This window comes from Canis lupus, chromosome 5 (assembly GCF_011100685.1).
Source record: "Canis lupus familiaris isolate Mischka breed German Shepherd chromosome 5, alternate assembly UU_Cfam_GSD_1.0, whole genome shotgun sequence".
NCBI lineage: Eukaryota > Metazoa > Chordata > Mammalia > Carnivora > Canidae > Canis > Canis lupus.
Genome location: NC_049226.1, coordinates 38991921 through 38999635, shown reverse-complemented (window position 1 = coordinate 38999635; position 7715 = coordinate 38991921). Strand labels below are relative to the sequence as shown.

At 38.2% G+C, this 7715-nt stretch overlaps 1 long non-coding RNA gene across 1 annotated transcript; it reads left to right on the top strand.

The window, feature by feature from the left end:
- The first annotated feature begins 1304 nt into the window (after positions 1 to 1304).
- On the top strand, positions 1305 to 7313 carry LOC111096108. Its single transcript, XR_005358880.1, has 3 exons — positions 1305 to 1365; positions 5337 to 5481; positions 6711 to 7313. It is a non-coding gene; the product is annotated as an uncharacterized LOC111096108 (long non-coding RNA).
- The last annotated feature ends 402 nt before the right edge of the window (positions 7314 to 7715 follow it).

Here is a 7715-nt window from a genome sequence, read left to right as displayed (position 1 = left end):
CATATACCACATTTTGCTTATTCATGAGGGACACGGGTTGCTTCCACGTCCTAGCTATTGTGAATAATGCTGCAATGAACATGCATACAAATATCTCTTTGAGATGCTGATTTCAATTATTTTGGATATCTTTATAGTGTTTGTATATCTATGTGTAGTTTTTTTAGTGTATTCTCTGGGTATTGAAATTTGCATATAACTTTTTACTGATATAAACTGATATCAACATTTCAACATTTGAATGACATATGGAGAATTTATTTTCATCTAAATCCCTTTACCTTCTCTGTTAAAAAATCTTGAATATCAGATGATTTATAATTTTTGTTTCGGTCATCAAAAATTATTTATAGGGACCCCTAAGTGGCTCAGTGATTGAGCATCTGCCTTCATTCAGCTCAAGGCGTGATCCTGGGATCCAGGATCAAGTCCTACATTGGGCTCCTTGCAGGGAGCCTACTTCTCCCTCTGCCTGTGTCTCTGCCTCTCTTTCTGTGACTCTCATGAATAAATAAATAAAATCTTTTAAAAAATGATTTATGAAACTCATGATGAAAAAAAAAAGAAACTCATGATGAGAAGGATAGTGTGTTACATATACCCATGTTTCTCTATTTTTGTTGTTTTTTTAAAATCTTCATTCCTGGCACTTTAAAATTTCTTCTTTTGTTACTTCTTTTCTGTTGACAGAATTCTTTTATCCACTTTTTAATGATTGGTCTTCCAGCAACACGTTCTGCTAATTTTCCTTTGTCTGAGAACATTTTTATTTCCCTCACTGCTGGTGGGTAGTTTTGCTGGTTGTAGAATTTGTTGTTGGCAGTTCTCTTCATTCTGTATCTGAAAAATGTCACTTCCTTCTGTTCTCTATGATGTCAGTTAAGGAGTCAGCTGACATTCGAATTGATACTAAGGTAATGCATCATTTCTCTTTGGCTGATCTCAAGCTTTTTTTTTTTTTTCTTTAGTTTTCAGAAGTTTAATTATAATGTGTCTTAGCATGACTTTCTTTGGATTTATCTTTTTTGTGGTTTGCTTTGTTTCTTGAATCTGAGAGCTTATGTCTTTTGCCAAATTTGTGAAGTTTTCACTCACTTTTTTTCTTCAAACAGTTTTTCAGTCCCCTCTTTTTTTGTTCTCCTTTTGGGACTCCAATGATACAAATGTTGGATCTTCTGTTATTCTTCCACAGGTTTCTGAGGCTATTATTATTTTCTCTACTGTTCAGATTGTATTAATTCTTTCTTTCTTTCTTTCTTTTTTAAAGTAGGTGCAATGCCCAACATGGGGATTGAACTCACAATCCTGAGATCAAGACCTGAGCTGAGATCAAGAGTTGGATGCTTAAATGACTGAGGCACCCAGGTACACCCACACTATGTTAATTCTCTTGTTCTGTTTTCAAGCTAAATAATTCTATCCTTTATCATATTGTAAGTTTCAGCTCTATAATTTCCATGTTTCTTTTTTAATATTTCTCTTTCTTTGATTAGACTTACTCCCTTTTTCTTCTATAAGAGAATTTGTGGTTGTTTGTTGAAACATTTTTATGATAGCTGCTTAAAAAATCCCTGTTTACATTATTCCAACATGTGATTTATCTCCATGTTGGTATCAATTGTCTTTTCTTATTCAAGTTGTGGTTCTCCTGATTCTTGATATGACAATATATTTTTTGTTGTTATCCTGGACAAGTGTTGAATATTAAGTTTAGCAACTCTCTAAATTTTCAAATTTTGTCAAGAAGTCACACTGTTTAACATTAGCTCATAGATCCTGACCTATTTTTTGTAGGCCAAGCTTCCAATCACTATTTAATTTTGGTGGTGCCACTTGGGTCTGTTATGTTTATCTGATGCTTTGTGATGCCACCTGGGTCTATTGTGTTTATCTAATGCTTCTATGGCTCCCCTGGATCCCTCCTGCCAGACAGGGTGGAAAGACCTTCCTCAGACCAGACCATTCTTAATGTATTTAAGCAGAAGACCCTGATTCACAGGAACAGAGAGCTCTTCCTAACATGGGTGCTTATTGTGTTGGGATCCCTTTTTGCCACTGCCCATGGCAAAGCCATCAATCTTGGTGGTGGAGATGTATCTTACAACTGGCATGGAAGCAGAGCACTCCTTGGGCTGGGAAATTTGTTGTGCAGGTTCCCCTTTGTTGGTGTCCCTGGTTATGCCATGTCTCTGGATTAGGAAGATGAATATAAGGCCCAATAGGGAAGAATGGTACCCACCCTGCAGCTTATTATTAGAGGGCCAGGGGCTTCTGATCAGTTCTGCTGCCAGTTTGGCTACCCTTCCTGGTGTCATCCCTGGGAATCCCTTTTGATCTGGGGAAGAAATGAACTTAACCTGGGATATCGTCTGTTATAGGCTGAGGATTGAGAAATGCTAGAATTGCCTTATTCTGTTGTGTGAAGGGCTTTAGGGAGGAGGGGCCATTTGATACTCTGCCTCTATCTCGTTCCTCCTGTTCTGGAGTTCTGAACAATCTGCCTTTTTCTTTCCACTTGTCAGAATTCTCCTTGCCTGTCTCTTGCGTCATTTCCAGTATTTATCATTTTAATTAGTGGGAAAAAACAGGGATAGATAAGTCTACACCATTTTGCCCAGAATGGAAGTCATCAATGATCTTTGAAAAAGATTTAAATGATAAGAAAATATTTTCTATATTTATATATTATCTACACCATCACTATTTCTAGTGTTCTTCATCCTTTTATAGATCTATTTTCCATCTGGAATTTTTTTTTCTGATTGAAAGATTTCCTAATTACTTTAACTTTTCTGTAGCACCAGTCAGCTGGGAATGGATTCCTTCAGTTTTTCTGTCTTCGAAAGTTTTCATTTCACTTTGGTTCGGAAAGATGATTATTCTGTGTATAGACTTCCAAGGTAATAGTTTCTCTCATTACTTTAAAGATGTCACTCCATTGTCATCCCACTTGCACTATCTCCTACAAAAATTCTGTCATCTGCCTTATCTTTGCTCCTCTTTAGGTAATATATCTCCACCCCACCCCGCCCCAGCTACTTTTTAACATTTTCTCTTTATCACTGGTTTTGAGGAATTTTATTATAATGTGTTTCATAGTTTTGTTCATGTTTCTTGTACTTGGGCCTGTTGAGGTTCTTGGATTTGTGGCTTTATAGTTTTCATCAAAGGTGAAACCCTGCCTCTTTCATTAGCAGAAAGAAACATCATCTATTAATTTCTGTCCTTTTAAAAGCCTAGATTTTGAGAGTTCTTTAGAAATTGGATATTACAACACTTGTCATTTTCTTCATAAGTACGAATTTTTATAAAGTGTACACATTTATGTTTACTTTTTAGTAGATTTTCCAAAATGATTAGCTCTTTCTCAAGCTTACTATGAAATCATTGCCCTAAGCATGTTTAAGAAAGCAATTTGGTGTCTGTCCTGGAGTAAGATTTTTAATTCAGGACAAAAGTGTTGGTACCTGCTCATACTTCATTGATTGCTCTGTAGATTGGTCCAGGCCCTGGTCAATTTGCCAATTGAATATTTATTAAAATGAAAAAATACTCTTGATGCAGTAATTCCAAGCTAGGTAAATTACTTGGTATATGCTAGATATGGTTGCCTATATGAGATATGATGTGAAATTAAATGTAGCAGCAAGATTTGCAACAGTCAAGTCGTGGAAGTAATATACATGTTCATCAACAGAGGACCAGTTAAATAGTTGTGGTGCACCCACACAATGGCACACTATTTAACTCTCACAAAGAATGAGAAAGCTCTTTGTGCACTAACATGAAATAAGAACTAAGTTAAATTATTATAGAAAACAAGATATATGAAACACTGTGTTTTGTAAAACCACAAGATGGAAATCAGCTTAGTAGTCTATCACTGATACATCAATCTATCATTTATAGATGCACAGAATACTTCTGGAAAACTGTGTAGGGAAGGGACCTAGACAACTGGAGTGTGTAGGATTTCTTGCTTTTTCACTTTAGCCCATTCATATCCTTTGAATATTGTACCCATGGCTGAATTGCCCATTCACAGAAACAAATAAGCCCCAAACAGATAAGCTGTGTGACATGGATGATTCACAAAGCAGATAATAGAAAATCAATACTATTCTCTCAAATTCTGTCCCCAGGGGGAGAAATGGAGTCTTGCCTTTGAGAGTTTGAAGACAGTGAATCCCTTCCTTTGTCTTAGTGTGAGAGCACCAGGCTTGAAATTAGAAGCCCAGGTGTTAGAGAACTTGATTAGACCTTGGTAGTCATGGCTTCCATTCCAGGCTTTGAACATGGCAGCTGAGTGTCATTTGGAATGTAAAATCATCTTTTCAAAGCCTGAATGTTTTCCTCCATTGGAGACCACACGAGTTGGTGCAGGTGTCAATGCCTGGCATCTGGCACTTACATTGTGTTTTACCCATCCTGGAAAAAGTGTTGTATTGAAAACACAGGGGGATCTTAGTTTTATTCTATTAAAGAGACATGTTGCTTCCCCATTCTGAGCACAATCTTTTCTTATTTGTGGAGTAGAATGAATGATTTTCTGTTCCAGAGTCTTTAGGAGGTATTTCCATGAGGAAAGCAGTTAGAAGGGGAGAAGAGCTATACCCTCCAAGAAGTATTGAAGGGAGGAGGATTGGGGTGTGGAGCTTCTGGGTCTTTTTGGCCATTGCAGACATTACAGGGGCAGAGTACCTTCTGGGGTGTTTAGGTGAAGGAGCAAAGAGCCGAGCCTGCAAATTTGGGGTGTTTGTGAGATGTGTGGGAGAAGCTGAGGAAACTAGGAAGGAGAACATAAAATAATGCGATGGTGGAGTGTGAGCCAATGGTAGAAGGGAGGGGCTTTAAGCAGTTTTTCATTATTAACTTAATCTCCCTTACAATTCTTTAAGTATGTATTTGAATGACTTTAATTATTTTTGATTGCCAGACATTTCCTTGAGCCTGGATCATATAAAATACCAGAATTTATTCAGGTTACAACTGTCAAATGAGGATGCTGGGTCTTTATTGACACCTTTGTAGTTTTCAAAGTTTTGGTGGCTTTTTAGAGTCTCTTAAATTCTGTTGTGGGTTTCATAATCATTCAACTGTATTCTTTTCCTCCAGAGAAGGAACTGAAAGGGATATAGCAAGTCTTCTCTTTCACAGTCCAGTGGGACATAGCATTCATCCTTTCCCTGGTACCCTTAAGGTTTGACATAATCTGGCACCTACCTACCTACCTCTTAAACCTTGTTTCCTACCATCATCTCTTTTACCCTTTCTTTCCCATCCATTATGTTCCATCTTGCTGTTCCCCAAAGATACCAAACACATTTCAATCTCAGGGCAACTCCACTTGCTGTTTCTTGGCATGACATCCACCATGGCACTCTTCAGCATTCTCTTCAGCTCCTAAGAGAGGTGTTCCGTGATCAAGCCTACTTGAAACACCTTCTCCATCTCCATCCTCTGCTTCATTCTGTCTCTCAGGTAATGTTTATTACTGGCATTTTACTGAGCAGTCTATTTATTTATATATTTAGTTCTCTCTACTCCACTTGAACAAAGCTCTACAAAGGCATTACCTTGTCTTGCTTATGGCTACATTCCCAATGCACAAAGGGATGCTGAATAAGTATTTGTTGAATGAATGAATGATGTACAAATATTGGGTCCTCTTTCTCACTTAATCACTTTGACGGCATCTACTACCAAGGTACAGCACTCAAAACTAAACAGCTAAAGGAGAAACAAAATATAAGCAATGTAAGTGTCTAGCATTTAGAGAGACCACAGACTAATGAGGTGGGGGTAGACAGATGTATACCCAGAATCTCTGTGGTATGCTTACAATTTGACCTAAGTTCAAGATAATGTGGGTGCATCCCAAAGTGAGACATAACAGTGTCACCTAGCATTTATTTAGTGCTTTACTGTGTATGCACTGGAGTATTTCCACACATTATTTCTGTGATGATGCATGTGAAACTGATATGAAAGCCTGAACTTACAAAATAGATCAATTAAAGGGTGACTATTTGCATTATAAAAGAACTCTTGTGGTACAAAAGGTTTTGTGCAGAGTTCCCTTAAATAGCATCTCCCCTAGTGTATTAGTGTTTATTTATAGGTCATTAACTACTTGACCAAGATGCTGCAGGGCAGAGCAGCATAAAGACAACTGGTCAGGAGGCCCCACCAGTGCAAGAGCAATTAAATCTGAAGATAAAGTATTTTTGAAATGATACACAAAGTCAATGGGGAAAGGGTACTCATTTGCCAGGATTTGTTTTATCTCAGTAGGGACCCCACACATTGGGTGAACTACACACCTATGTGATCTCATTCATGCCAAACCGAGGCAAATGAATTCTCCACTCTGTGTGGCTAACGTCTGATATGTCCGGGGTCATAGCTATGCTTGGCCCCCTTATGGTTGTGCTTTAATTAAGAGGTAAAATTATTAAAGTGGCAGATGTTTCTAGCCCGAGGACCTGGATCCAGTTATATCAAGCAGATGGTCCCAAGCAAGAGACCATCCTTTAAGGAAGAAGCATTTGCAATTCATGAGCATTCGTGATGTTCATTTCTCTCACTCCCCAATGTTCTGCTTGTCAGGGGTCCCATTGTGTGCCCAGGGAGCATGATGAATTAGACAAACCCCTTCTGGTTTGGAACATAGTCTTGCACTGATGAAAATTAAAAGTATTGTCTTCCAGAAGATCAAGAGATCCAGCTCTCCAGAGTGGAGACTTATCCTGTCCTCTCTCTTTTCTGCCTGGTGATCTGTTTGAAAGTCATCAATTATGTCACAAGCCTCACCCAAGATATGACTTCGAACTAGAGTTGTGAAAGAATGTACTTGCTCCTTTGTGTGATTCCTGAAATTTTCACCTTGGGACTGGCCCCGGTCAGATCTGGGGCTCACTTTGATCCTTCACCAGGAGGATTGGCTGGTAGAGGCTCAGGAAAGACTGTCATTGCAGGCAAAATAACTGGCTTGATACCAGAAAATATGGATTCTGTTTTTCATGCCCAGTGTGACCTGGGGCAAAGCACACACATGCACATGTGCACACACACAATCTCTGAACTGCAATTTCTTCATTTTTTATCTATTCAATAAATAGTTATTGAAGATCTACTCTGGGCATGTTAGCTGAAAAAAGAGGGTAATCAAATTTTCTCTCTTATCTCACAACAGAACCGTGGAGCTCAGATGAGATAAATGAAAAGATATTAAAGTACTATTGTATGTAAATTTAAGAGTCAATAGTGATATAATGCTAGGCCTTGTACCATGGAATGTGCCTAATAAGCAGAAGCAATCTTGGTCATAGACACATTATGGAATAAAGCTAGAAAAATGATGGGCTTTGCATTCATTTATTGGATTTGATGTTTTATTTGTTGTAAATATTGATAGACAATATTTTATATAAAAGAAGTCTGAGGTACTCTGAGTTTTTAATTTATTTTTGATAAGAGGGAACCCTGGGTGGCGCAGTGGTTTAGCGCCTGCCTTTGGCCCAGGGCACGATCCTGGAGACCCGGGATCGAGTCCCACGTCGGGCTCCCAGTGTATGGAGCCTGCTTCTCCCTCTGCCTATGTCTCTGCCTCTCTCTCTCTCTCTGTGTGTGACTATCATAAATAAATAAAAAAATTTTAAAAAATTTATTTTTGATAAGAATATCAAATAGGAAGCCCGAAAAGAAATACCATG